This window comes from Tasmannia lanceolata, unplaced genomic scaffold, assembly GCF_043159265.1.
Source record: "Tasmannia lanceolata isolate RefF3 unplaced genomic scaffold, GAP_Taslan_0.1 ptg000018l, whole genome shotgun sequence".
NCBI lineage: Eukaryota > Viridiplantae > Streptophyta > Magnoliopsida > Canellales > Winteraceae > Tasmannia > Tasmannia lanceolata.
In genome coordinates, this window is record NW_027518695.1 from 62134051 (window position 1) to 62148637 (window position 14587).

General features: G+C 38.6%; 1 pseudogene across 1 annotated transcript; it reads right to left on the minus strand.

Moving 5' to 3' along the window:
• Positions 1-1124: 1124 nt before the first annotated feature.
• LOC143850582 (putative LRR receptor-like serine/threonine-protein kinase At1g14390) lies at positions 1125-13290 on the minus strand (annotated as a pseudogene). The gene is made up of 7 exons (XR_013236011.1): positions 12236-13290; positions 11793-11945; positions 3528-3771; positions 3254-3439; positions 2208-2264; positions 1897-2008; positions 1125-1503 (listed from the first exon to the last, which is right to left on the minus strand). The product of XR_013236011.1 is annotated as a putative LRR receptor-like serine/threonine-protein kinase At1g14390 (transcript).
• Positions 13291-14587: the final 1297 nt, after the last annotated feature.

Genomic DNA, 14587 nt, shown 5'->3' on the forward strand with positions numbered 1-14587 from the left:
AGTTGGAAACATCATTTCACACAGAGAAATTTCTCTTTCAAATTTCTCATTGAAAAATCTCATTTTTCTATTTTAAAAAATAAAATATTTTAAAAATATCCAACATTTCAAAGGCACACCAATCATGCATAATATCTTGATAATATGTGTTTATGTCTTTGACCCCTTGATCATGAGATGAATATCACAAGATATTGTGTTTTATTTTGGATTTAAAACCACTCTCTCCATCTCTTGTGTCTTGATTTGGCTAAAACCTTTGAGAGATTGGATTATGCTCAACTTGTATTATATTGTGAGAGATTTCTTCTTCATTCTTCATCGTACAATCAGCCCCTAAAATGAGGCAAAGCAAGATCTTTCTCTTCTTCATTCATTTTCATTGTAAAGGTGGAAGGGCACCAATATTAAACCCCTTGAAGCTTCAAGCTTGTATGGGCTCGCATACGGCCTATTATGGAAGATAGCAATAGTAGATTTCCTCAAGGAGCAAAACTTGAGAAGAGTGGAGTATGCCATGGTTTGAAGGCCGAACTACTATAAATTATTGGTGTACATTTCTCTTTCCCTTATCTTCTTTTCTTCTCTTAGTTATGCTTATCGTGTTTATATTTTCATTCTACTTGGCTAACCACTCAACTAAAGATTAATAAGCAAAAGGGTTAGGATTAAAGATCAAAGTTTAAAGAGCTTAAAATTTTAATAGCCAACCAATTCCCACCCCCCTGTTTCGTGGTTGCCCTACTTGGGATTCACATTGATTTAAGCATAAGGCTTTGGATAGATCTAAAGGCCACATCAAAACTAAGTTCTTCAAGGAGAGTATTCAACGTTCAGAAAATGTGCATCATCTGCACCTTCAATTTGATCATCATGGCAGAGGTAACGATCTATTTCCGCTTACGGTTGATTAATTTTCTAACAAATATCATCAGCAGGCTAAATAAAAATGTATAATTTAAGAAAAAAGTATAAAATAAAAAATATCATTAAATTATCATGTTATTTTCAATGAATTGTAAAAATGAAAATATCTTGATATTTCTTAAAATCTCAGGATTATTTCGGGATTTTCTCGTTTTATAAGACATCTTATCCCCCCTGCTTTTTTAACATTTCCTCCCTTCATTATCAATCACTGTCATAAAAAATAGAAAGAACCATAGGAGAATAGGATGGTTAGAAATATACAAACAAGTACCATGATCCGAATTTTTGAAATACCACCAAGTGATAAAAATAAATACAAAATGAAGGATACATTAATCTCTATGAATGTGTAGCGAGGTTCTCGCTGTTCGCCCATCCATCTTGAACTTGAGCTGAATACTGCAAGTTCCAGATAACATCTTCTATCGATGGACGCTGACCAATATCTTCAGATAGACAGTTTATGGTGATCTCAACTGCAGTTTTTAAGGACTCATAGGCAAAAGTACCTCTAATGGAAGGATCAGTTTCCCCCCTCAGTTTTTTCGGGCCTTCTGCTAGGCCTCTCTCTAGCTGTGAACCACAAAAAAACATACATAAACTTTTAAAAAAATTACTAAAATTTCGACATACTATTATGAACTAAAAATCTATTCATGATTCAATCTTGATGTCTAATGGCGTGTCCCAACTCGCAATCATGGGTTCAAAATTTCCTAATACAAGGAATTCATTTCATTAACATACTACCAAAACCTTCTTTCTCCAGTTACTAAAGGAGTTTTTTTTTTTTTTTTTGAATAATCCAAACACTTGGATATTTTCTGAAGAGATTTCCATGTTTTTAAAAAACTAGAAATATGTTTTAGAAATAGCTGATTAATAGCTTAGAAATAGTTTTAAAAAAGCATTTCAATTTCTCTCTCTAAATGCATTAATAGTAAAATGGAGGAATGGGTTGTTTACCTTAAGTTTCAAGACATCCAATTCTGTGAGAGATGTGATGGGATTTCCTGTAATAATTTCTAGTAGAATAACTCCCAGCTGATAAACATCTTCTTTATCACCATGTCAAGTACTGCAGTTAAAGAAAGTAAAAACCAATTCGTACTGAATTCACCGTAACATGCTTGGTGGTCATCACTATATACACTCCCACATGTAAGAAATATAAACGCTTTTTGGGCTGACGATGATCAAACTACACCTAATTTTGATTTGGATTTTATATAAGACACACTCTAGCTATTATTATATCAAAAAAGGTGGTTGCTTACCTGTCCAGATCGCCAAGTTCTGCTCCATTGAAAGGTGATGGGGCACAAATACGGCTGCACGAGCAAGATATCGTCACGTGTCATCCATGCACGAGCAGAGACCAACCATCATGAAGAAGGGCGTTGGAAAAGGGCAAAGACCACACATTCATGCGACGTGTCGCCCTCTCACCACCCAAGCCTCATCATCACAAAGTAGGGAAGGAAATGGCCGCCAAAGCCACGCGCGCCGGCGAGGCAGAGGGACGGCCCAATCCTGCAAATGAAGTTTTTCCCTCCATAATGATGAAAAGGGCACTCTCACCACCCAGGCCTCATCATCACAAATTAGGGAAGGAAAGGGCCGCCAAAGCCACGCGCGCCGGCGAGGCAGAGGGACGGTCCAATCCTGCAAAGGAAGTTTTTCCCTCCATAATGATGAAAAGGGCCGTACCCCCCCCCCCTTTAAAAGGGGAGGGAAAGGAAGAAGAGAGGGGACTTTTTTTTCTTTGCCTTGAGACCCCAGAAAGCCGGAAATTCACCCGTCCTCCACCCCGCAATACCGGAAAAAGAGGCGAGGCAACAACAGAGGAGGCCAGGAATCCCATCCTGCCCTCCCTGCTAGTCCCCTCCGACTCACTCATTCATGCACCTAGAAATGTCCTCGCGCACCGGCCCTGGTAATCCTGGTCAAAACCCCCTCCCTCTCTAGCTGTTCTTTATATTGACTGGTCGAAGGATCTGACTTGGGTGTCGAAGTGGTCGTCCGGGACCCACCCCGGACCCCCTGACCCCCTTTTGTTTGTGATTGCAGACCCCGCGGAGGCCCTCTACCGACCGCGCGATCGCAGACCCGGATCCAGACGCCACCAAAAGGGCTTTCAGAACCGACCTACATTATTAAAGATGAAAATTAGCTGAAATTGAGACCTTTTGGTTCAAACAAAAAAAAAGATCAATTAAATTAGGGGTGTATTAAGTAAATGTGGATACTTCATATTAACAAAAAATAAAAACTGAACTATTCACTCTAAGTGGAGCTGACCTTAGTGATCTTATTGATAAATGGTCTTGGAAGCTTATAATCACTAATTTTGGCTGTGAGATTTCATCCAACAAAATATTCTTTATATTAAAATTATTTCTTAAAATACCAGGCACAATTCTTGTATGTAAGAATTGGATTCCTCTCGCAATTCCCGTAGCAGCAGCTAATCTTTGTGACCATTTCAGCATCTCTTGCTTTCGCCGTTCTGCCAAATAAATTATAAAAATTGAAATCTTATGATATTTCAGATATTAATGGCTGAAAAGCAATAGGATAATGGTTATTCCCCTTACCAGTAAGATGACTCCTCAGTGTCCCATTTGAAACGTATTCGAAGATAAGAAAGATGGTATCAGTGGCATTAGGGGATTCCTCATAAGTGACAAAGCAGTGTCCAAGAATGCTGACCAAATGGCGATGTCTGAGCTTTGAAATTACTTCCATTTGCTGTTTTAAGATTTTAAGAGCATGCCTTTGCTTTAGTTTCAGACACCTCACCATGACCACTGATCCGTCACTGAGCCAGCCTTTGTACAGCTAAAATTGCAAAAGAAGCCAAGATGATGTGAAATTATTCAGATGTCAACATTGAAAGTGAAGCAGTCTGTGTCTAGTAGAGATGATGTTTGAACCATATTAATTTACAAAATTCTATCAAATTCTTGGAGATATGACGATGGAATCATCACCCAAAGTCAGAAAAGAATAATAACTTCCAGTTTTTCAAATATTGTATATTGGTCCAGTAAGATACACCATATTCAGGAAAGGTTACTGCAACATATGAAAATGGGAATGTTATCCCTATTTCTGGGACATTAAATAGAACAGTCCAAATCTTTTGTCTTTTTCATTTATTTTAATTCGTGAGTACATGTATGGCATCTGAAATCCTCCTACGAGATGCCCATGTCTGAAACTCTAATGACATAGACATTACAAGAAAACTGTAATTTACTGTCCTCTTGAGTTACTTTAGTTCATGTAGCTCCCAAATTTGGCTTACGTAGGTAGAAAAATCACTTGGTATGTTTTATGAATTAGGTTAAAAATATAACTAGTGATTGAAATATAACTAGTGATTGAAAGACACCATTTAGAGAGAGATATGGTAGTGCTTAAAATCTTATCATTGCTCAAGAAGTCAACCCAAAGCAAAAGTGGGTTGAATCAGGCAGTCAATGATTTACCCCGCGAGTTGATTGCATTGGGTGGATCAACGAGTTTTACTGACTCAGTAGATCTGAAATCAAGTTGATTTGTGCGAGTCAATGATTGAGCAAGTGAAGTTTCAAACATAGAAAAAGTAAATCCAATCAACTACTTGTGGAAATATAAAACAGAGCATTGATGCATTTTGAAGGATCCAACTTTTCACTACATTAAATTATAAAAGTGTGGAAACTCAAAATGAACTGACAATAACAAATCATACAAGTGAAAACAAACATTTTTCGATAGAGTTGAACACTATTACCGACTGAATTAAGCCTATAATGTATGCAAATAACCTATATTACTTTGAGATCTTTACCATGAGCGCGTGTGATTACTTGTTCAAATTTTGAGAAAATAAAAAATTCGAAAACCAGCTTAGTTATGTGGAATCCGTCAGACAGATTTTAACTGTAAACACCCAAAAACATTTCTTCTTTGCTCTTGATCCATTCATAACTTGGGAGTTAGGCTGCTAAGGGAATTGAGAACTGATAAGGAGGATAACTTTATATAAAATTCATTACCTGTGGACCCCAATCCGAGAGGACGGGTGCTGAGGACATGAGATCCTCTGCAATCCTCAAAGATCTCCACATGTGAAGGAGAGCTCTACCAAGAAACTCTCAAAATAAGTGTCACTCTCATAGCCTAGCACGGGTGGTGATAAATGAGATACCTCTTGATCCAAGGATAAATCCTCAAACCAAGAAGTACCTAAAACAAACTCAGAGTAGCCATCCATGGATAGGCCATGGAACCCAAAACAAAGCATATGTGCAATAGATAACCAGAAATATATATATATATATATATATATATATATATATATATATAGGCTCGTGCCTGGTTACGAATGGAGAAGATCCGAAGAGCACCCCCAATTCGTCCGAGTGCAAGCACTTGGTCTCTTATGCCATTTTTTATTAACTCCAAAGAATTTTGGGCAAAATCATGTGAAATGGGAACGAAATATCCCCGAGAAAACGTCTACCTAATCATGCATGTCCCGGGGATTAAATAATAAGCACACTCGAGATGAACGAAAGAAGTGTCACCTAATCACAGCTAGGTTATGAGTGACATACCTAATGGGTGTCTAAGTTCTGGTGGACAAACACATGCATGCTACAGCTAAAGGTATAAGGTCTGCACAGGAAAATAAGAAAGCACAACAAAACATGCAATATAACTTAATACAACACAAGACGCAACACAACAAATCCTAAACTCTAAACGATTTCGCCCGATTCTTTGGATGGTCTGGTATTCATCCAAAGCTGCCTACGTATCCCCGCTTCCACGAGAATCAAAGCAACGTAGTTCTTCGCACCTATTCTAAGCTATGATGCCTAAGACATCTAGACCTCTATCCTAGACTCGACCTAAAAGACCGGACTAGTTATTAAAGCTTCTTATGCAATTATTTAAATTCCAGTGGATTGTGGATTTTAGGACACCCTGTATGTCCTAACTAAACGCAAGTTAGCCTTAAGCTAATGCAGGTGGTTCCTACAACCTATGTGTAACTAGGCTGTGTGTCTTAAGGAAAACAATGGGATCTCTAACGCATCCTAGACCTAGCCATCAGTCGGCGATGTGAATCGCCAACTGACCGGACGGAGACGCGGCAAACTCCTAACTCTAACACAAACACACAACACATCAAAAGACAAACCCCTAACTCTAAAACTCTTTATCTAGGACAAACGCCTAACTCTAGACGAAGATCTTGTTGAAAACAAGGTTTTAAAAGATTTTTGTGCTTTTCAAAGAATTCAAATGATTTATTTACAAAGTTTGGCTGGACTTGGGATAAAGATCTCAAGCTGCACTACGTACCCGTGGAAGAGGATCAAGCCAACGTAGTTTGAAAATCGAACTCTCCTAACTACCATTAAAATTTAACACTCCAAATGATTTAAGGCTTTTGATGTTTTCAAATGTTTTTTATTTTCAAATGCTTCTAATGTTTTTTCCAAATATTTTTGTTGTTTTAAATTTCTGATGTTTTGGGGTTTTAAAATGTTCAATTGTTTTTGGGTTTCAAATTTCTAATGTTTTGTGATTTTAAATGATTTCAATGTTCTTGTGATTTTAAGATTTCAAATGTTCTGGATTTTAAAATTTCAAATGCTTTCACCCTTTTGGTCAAAGGCCAAAGGGAACACACAATGCAACACCCTAGATAAAACTCTTAGGGTAAAGGGGAAACCCCGAACCAACAAATTAGTATCCCAAAACAAGATGTAACAATCCACGAACAAGTAAACAAGTGCCCCAAGAACAAAGAAAACAATCTAAAATCCTAAGTTAGCAAAGCTCTAATAAAACTGTGCTAGTCTCTAATAAAGAAAAATGAGAACAACTCTAAAGGAGAAACCCCTAGCTACCAACACTAAAGAAGAGAGTACAAATGAGTCAAAGACTCTCTAATAACACTATCAAAACAAGGGCAAATAAGTCAAAAACTCACTCTAGAAAAAGGGGAGACTCTAACATGAGGCTGGGTAAGCCTCCTAAAGGGGAAACTCTCTAAATGAGACAAGGCTTGTCTCCAAATAGGGGTTCTATAAACGAGGCAAGGCATGCCTCCTAGACACAAAGGTGAGCTCCAAGTACCCCTATCATCACCAGGGCAACTAAAAAGACTAAGTTAGTCTTCTACTTATGAGGGTGTTCCACAAATGAGGCTAGGCAAGCCTCCTAAAAGGATGAACTCTATAAATGAGACAAAGCCTGTCTCCTATGGGCGGACTCCTCTAATGCTAAATCCAAGGTATACTCCCTAAGAGATAAACTCTAAATAATGAGGCTTCTCTTCAAAAGAGAACTGTCTCATGAGACAAGGTATGTCTCCCAATAGGGCTCTAGATGACTCTTTCCTTGCCTTTGCAATGAATGGGCTACTTATGGGTTAAGGGCACCTAAAAGACTACGAACACTCTACCTAAAGATAATACAATAAACAAGCTATAGATAATACACACCTTCCCAACAATGATTTCTTAATGAAATACCCTAGTACAAATAGGAAACTAATTTTAGAAAAGATCACAACTATAGATAATACACACCTTCCCTTCTGTATCAAATGACCAATACCCACTACCCTAAAGTCCATGTAGAGAAATAAGTCACAAATTACACACACATAGTCAAAGTGGAGTTTTGAACTGGGCTCTTGCAGAAAAGGTATACCCAGGTTCATGCTTTAATTTAACTACAGGTCATAATATTTAGTGAACGAAGGTTGGACTCCTAAACGGGGCAGGGGGTACCCTGTGCCATAAAAATAAAAAAATAAAGAAAAGGGTCCACTGCAACTTCATCATAAAACAAATCAGCCACAACCAAACTGAAGCATTCAAAGTGTATAACAATCTTGTACAAAACTTCTCCAATTGGACCATATAAAAGTAAGATCTACAGTTTTGACATCCACAACAAGAAGCCAAACTCGTATTTATTGAAAAATCATGAACCTCAATAAATTCAAAACAGGAAATAACCTAAACTAAAACTTCTAAGAAAGTATACCCTGCCATATAACAAAGAAACAATTACAGAATTAAGAAATGAGGAAGTTGTTCCCACATTACCATTCAAAAAATAAAAAATAAAAAAATGTTCTCACATTGCAAACATGTAATAACCACACAGCAAGAGGGAGGTTTAGCAATTAGAACCTATCCACTCGAACGAATATTATAGGCATCCAGAAATTCAAAGTTTTAAATTTAAAAACAAAAAGAAGAAAATAATAAAAATAACCGTGCACATGCAAATAAAATGCAAAGTGAAGCATGCAGTTCGAGGTGAACCCTACAATGTACAGTTAAGTTTTAACCATCCATAATACAGTTAGATGAAAATGACAAATGATAATCAAGTCATAGATGAAAACAGCGGCCTCCATAAACAGTAGAATCATAGTCAAACGCTCTAAGCATGCTGTGCACAAGAAATAGAATAAATACAAGGACCTTGAGACTTGTCCTCTCCGATTCTAAGATGAAAATAACCAAAATAACCTTACTAGGACGGTAAGAATATTAAAATGAAGCGCGGAGCTTAACGCTAATTGAAGTTATACCTTAACCATCCAGAACAGACCTACATATAAAACCATAACTGCAAATCAATCCATAAAAGAAAATTCTACAAATGACATCCAAAATAAGAAAGAGTCACATTGAGCCCCTCAAGGCATGCCATATACAAGAACAGAATAAATAAGTAGAAATGTCTGGGGACATGCTCCATCAAAATTTAACATAAGGATTCCAAATTGAAAATTCGCAAACATGTGCTTTGTTATGGCACATTGCATCCGCTGAATTCTAAGAGTAAAACATCTTGGCGCCCATATACAAGATACTACTTTATCTTTATCATTATCCAAAGTCCAAACAGAAAATTCTCATAAAGCAAATGACTACATAGATGAAACTGATTATTCAAAATGCATAAAGAATGAGAACCATGGGAATCAATTCCAAAACAGGAGACTCAAAGCTTTTCCTTTTTGCGGGATAACGGCATATATTATTAAAAAGAGTAGCAAGAAACGGGAGGCTCAATGCGCCACCTGGCGTGATAAGTTTGTGTTGTGACAGTAAAATGCAAATCAAAATACCAAGTAATGCATGTGTAAAAACAAAGGCGTGCCGGGCCGGGGTCCGAGGTCCGGGTTTGGGTTTGGGTTTGGATTTAAATGAAAAGGTTATTTAATTTTCAAAAAAAAAAAAAAAAACCAAGTAATGCCCAAACAGATTCCATGAGCACTGGGCACTAAAAATGGAATAACAGGATAACAATGATAAGCAAAGTAAACTCCGGAGTCATAAAGAATATATACGAGAAAACTAATATAATGCATAAACCCCAATACATACCCGGTAGAGAGAAAAAATGAAGATCCCTCTTTCTTTGCCCCAAATCACGCAACTCACGAAATCCAGAATTTCATCAACGCTGATCGCTTTCTATTCTATCCAATGCCAGCAGGCCTAAATAAATTGCTCTGGTCCAATGCCTCCTCTTCTTCTTCTCTCCACTTTTCAAAATTACTGACCAGAGGAACAGATCTGAACTAGGAAGTTTCGGTCTCAGAAAATGGGTGAAACCCAAGTAGAAGAGAATCTTAAATCTAGGGATTAGAACTATGTTTGAGTGAGTTGCAATGGAGAGGGTGCTTTGGAACAAATTAAACAAGAGCTTGAGGAAGGAGCTAAGGGTGATGGTGGAGATAAAAATCAAAAAGGGTTTCCTGGATTGTTGGGCTGATGGAAGATGATGGTGGTGGAGAATTTGATGTGGGTTTCTAAGTGGCGGTGGATATTGAAATGAGGTGGTTGCTATGGGGTCAAATTTTAGGCTAGGGTTACTGAAATGGATTAGAGATGGTGATGAAAAACAGAGAAATGGGAGGTTGAATAGGGGAAGAAGGTGAGGCTATGGTGGCCCGTCGGATGCGGTGGAACCCAAGCTCCTTTCATCTCTGATGGGGTACGGTGATGATGGTGGAGGATCGGCCAGCAGTGGAGGATGGGATGGCCGGATTTTCAGCGGGAAATGAGGCCAGAGAAGGAGGTCTTGGGGAAATGAGAAGAGGGGGTGCCAGCTGTGATGGTGATGGGTTTTGATGGGGATAAAAAAAATGAAATTGGAATAGGATCTGGGTGGTGGTGGTAAAGAGGGAGAGATGCGAATTGCAGAGAAGGTGTTGGCCGGAATCTATGGCCGTTGCCGGAGTAAATGGGTTTAGATCTAGATATAGGATTTTAGAGGTCAATGGAGGAGAGGTTTTGAGATGTGGCTGAGAGATGGTGATGGTGGAGGTGGGTTGCAGAGATGGTGATGGTGGAGATAAGGGAAGAAGAAGAATAATAAGAAGATGGTTGTGGTGGGGGTGGAAATGATAGATCCGGCTGGAAATGATGCCGGAGAAGAAGGCTGAAACCCCTCTCTCACTCTCTCTATGCTCTCTGTTTCTCTCCCTATCCTCTGAGAATTTTCCAACGAAAAATCTCCTCTCCCCTTTAAAACCCTGATTCAGATGGGTTTTTATGAAAGGGAAAATGATATATTCAGACCCCCCCTCCGTACTTAGATAGCCACCTATAGTGTATTTTGTACATTTTCTAACTTACAGGGGGGTCCAACTAAAAAACAAGGCAAGAAATTCTCTTTCCTTTCTATGATCCTAGCCCTTCAAATTGCCTTTATGAATCAAGTGTTGAGATCAAAAGACTCTAAACCTCCCAGGAAGCTTCATAATATTCTTTCTCAACTAATCCTACCCTTAAACCTCATTAGCTCATGATTAGGCCTAATTGTAACTTGGAAAGGAAGAAATGAATCTTTTCTATTTACCAAACTGTCCTGCTCCCGGATAATGCACCCTCTAATTAAGCTACGCATTAATCTGCACACCCAAATATCTTCCTGGACAGCCCGCTGCAGTAAATTTGAACTGGCTTTCTAGGTTCCAGCACACCCCCTTTTCTGGCTAAATCACCACTCTTATTCCTACACTACACTACACTAGAAACTTCGCTCGGTTGCTAGGCAAACTCTAACGGTTTCAAACGAAAATTTAAAGGGACCTACCTGGGATCCTAACCTATCCTAAGGTACAAATTGGGACTCTAAAACGCCGATTTAGCAGGATTTCTAATCTAACGATGCTACTAGGGTTCGGTCAAAATGGGGTGCCTACACTACCTTATCACTTAATAGACTGAAATTTGAGGGGATTTTTGTGTTGAACCCATGAACAAAATATTTAGTATTCAAAAGAGTTTGACACAACAGGCATAGTCCAACAAAAACAACAGTTAAATTGTTCTTGGCAAAGCACTAAAAGATAGCCATTTGATCAAGGAGATAGGATGTTTAAATTATGGTGGCAACAGGGCAAATAAACAGGACTTATTGAGGTCTACCAGATGTTAAAAATCTATCATCTATTTTCTGTAATCAGTTTCGTTTCAATGCTCACAGGCACATACATTGGAAACATTCACTTTTATGTCATGGTTAGAGCCACAACTTGGGTAGTCCATTCAGGTCTAGATAGAAGGAAAATACAACATCATTCCCTTATCCTTTCTTTAGAGTGTATTAACATTTTGTATATGATCTACCTATTTTGTCGCCTTTATTAATCTATGCAGTGGCTAGGGTGACAATGCAGTGGCTAGGGTGACACAGTCAACATTATACTGTAACATTTTATTACATGATCATTTGTCCCCAAGCATTTCGAACAAATATATAAGATTATTATTAAGAGTAGTAGGTGATATTTTCCATCCGAAATAGATTCACTCTCATACCTGACCCTGAGATCCTTTCCCCATTAAATTCGACGGCTCGAAGTTTTTTGTTGCTTCTTCGAGTTCCTCCAGAGTAAGAGCATGATATGGTAGGAGCCCAAGTGCTCCTAGCCTCATTGCCTGAGACATATGCCCTGTCAAAGATAAAATTGGCTTCACATATTTTAATCATTCCTATCAAAGAAACATTGAGTGCTCCATGCAAGAATCCTTTTACAAAAGTCTATATACACTACCAAGCAGAAACATTACAAAAGAAATTCAGAAAGATTAGGCCCTTAAACCATAGACGCAAGTCTGGAAAACTTGGATACATTTCTACTGAAATTTTCAAGGATGGTAAAGTGAAAGAAATATCATTCAAGGTCATTCTATAGACAAATATCATTCATGGTCATTCTAGATTCAGTACCCAGTCTTGGGGATATCCGAACTATCCGAACTGACGTTTTTCCTACGACAGATTTCTGAGATCTAGAGTTTCTTTCATTCTTTTTCCCCAATCTCCTAACTATCATGCATGTTAACATCATACATGCTACCAAGGATCCCACAATTCCCCCAACAATTCCAAGTAAGAGGCCTAACTTGGTTTTCGATGGCAAAATGAGTTTGAATGTTGATACTTTGAATCCCCAGAAGACAAACAATTCCATGAATACAACACAATTCGGTCTGAAGAATTAGAACGGGCGCAGGGAGGCAAACCTCCAATCAAAAGATTATGAGAGAGATCCACAAAATTGAGTCCATTTCTACAAGATGTATTCATTGGAAGAGCTCCACTCAATTTATTACCAGCCAAATCCAAGTAGTGAATTGAAGGTAAAGAGAACAAAAGAGATGGGATTGGCCCCACAAGTTGATTGAAAGAGATATCTAATCTTTGGAGCTGATCAAAGGACTGAAGTTCAGAATTAACACTTGAGTGGAAAGAATTGTTTCTCAATACTAGACTGACAAGCTTATTCCCCAATGAGGGAAACTCCGGTCCGAGGATATTGCAACCCAAGTCCAATTCTTCAAGAACAGTTAAGCTACTAAGATCAGGAACACTTCCATTGAACAAATTATCATGAAAAATAAGACTCTGAATGCTGGTCAAAGAATAAATTTGCAATGGGATTTTCCCATAAATAAAATTTGAACTTATATTCAGTACTTGAAGAGACGAAAATCGATTGATTTTTTCAGGTAAAGGCCCCCACAAACCCAATGACACAAGTGACAGCACCTTCAAGCTTGACAACTTAGAAAGAGTGGTGAAAAGAGAATCAATCAAAAAATTCGAAGATAGAGTTTGAGAAGAGATGGAAAAGACCTTACTGGGATAAGGGGATCCTTTGTTTCCAATGACAATTAATTCGGTTACTCGGTTTCCCGAGCAGACGATTTTAAGAGACTGAGAAGGAGGAATGTAATAGAAATTAGTCCACCTGTTTCAGCCATTGAGAACAGATGGGTACTCCAAAATGCATTGAAATCGGAACAAGGCCATGGTTTCAGAGGGAAGCAATTGAGCAAAAGAGAATGGAAGAACAAAGAAAATGAGAATTCTAAAGGAAGGTAAAACCATGAGGTTTTCCATGGTTGAGAAGAAAAGATTGATAAATGTAGAAAGAACACAGATAAAAATATTTACATTCTAATGCGGCGATTTAGACTCCTAATTTATACATAACTATTACTATCTGTAAATAATCCTAATGCAAATAGAACTAATAAACAAAAAGGAAAATAAGAAATTTAAAGAAAACAACAAACAATGTCCTACATCACATAAATGAAATTCAGGAATATAAGAAAGAAGCAAATAAACAAGAACTCCAAATTTTCTATTACTGGAAACTAAAAGACTAGAAATTAGTCACAGAATTGAGTCTAAATCTCAGTCCTTTCCATTTATGGAAATTAATTGTGGAGGGACTAAAACTCAAGATAGCAAACAAAGCTGAAATTTGGTGCAAAATGGTGTAAAATCTACAGACTAAGAAAGACCATGAAATATTTTCCCATTTAACTTAAAATTTTGATCTGAAAGTGAAGATCAATGCAAAATGGTTTTTGGTGTGGAGTGAGTATGAGTTTCACTGTTCTTTCCCAGATGGAGAAATCATTTACTAGAAGATGAAAATTCTTACAATGGGTTGTGAATTTTAAGTACTTATAAGTTGATGGGGTGTAAAAACTCCAGCCTCTCACAGGCCGCAACCTGTCCCAGAGTAGGTGAACTCCAGCCTCTCACAGGCCGCCACCTGTCCCAGAGTAGGTGAACTCCAGCCTCTCACAGGCCGCCACCTGTCCCAGAGTAGGTGAGCTCCAGCCTCTTACAGGCCGCCACCTGTCCTGAGTAGGTGAACTCCAGCCTCTCACAGGCCGCCACCTGTCCAGGACACCTGTCCTGGACACCTCACCAGGTTTTTCCCTATAAATAGGGGTTCAAAGCTCAAACCAACGGGTAATGCGAAAAACCCTCTCTCCACCCAAAACTCTTAAGACTAGCTCTGCACTCCTGCTCATACTGACTTGAGTGTCGAAGGGCCTGTCCGGAGTAAAACCCGGGTTGGTCTTCTGACCTCGCTTGCCTTTGTGCAGGACTCAGCCCTCATAGCAGGACTCAGCCACTTCGCTCCCCTTCACTCCGGTCCCTCAGGACTCAGCTCCTCGGGTCATCCAGCTCAGCTCTTACGTCACTGTAGTACCTGTTACCGATTTTCGGTCTAACAGATTGGCGCCATCCGTGGGACCCAGAACTAAAAGCCGTTCTCAGACATCTCACAAAAATGGTAGGGCGC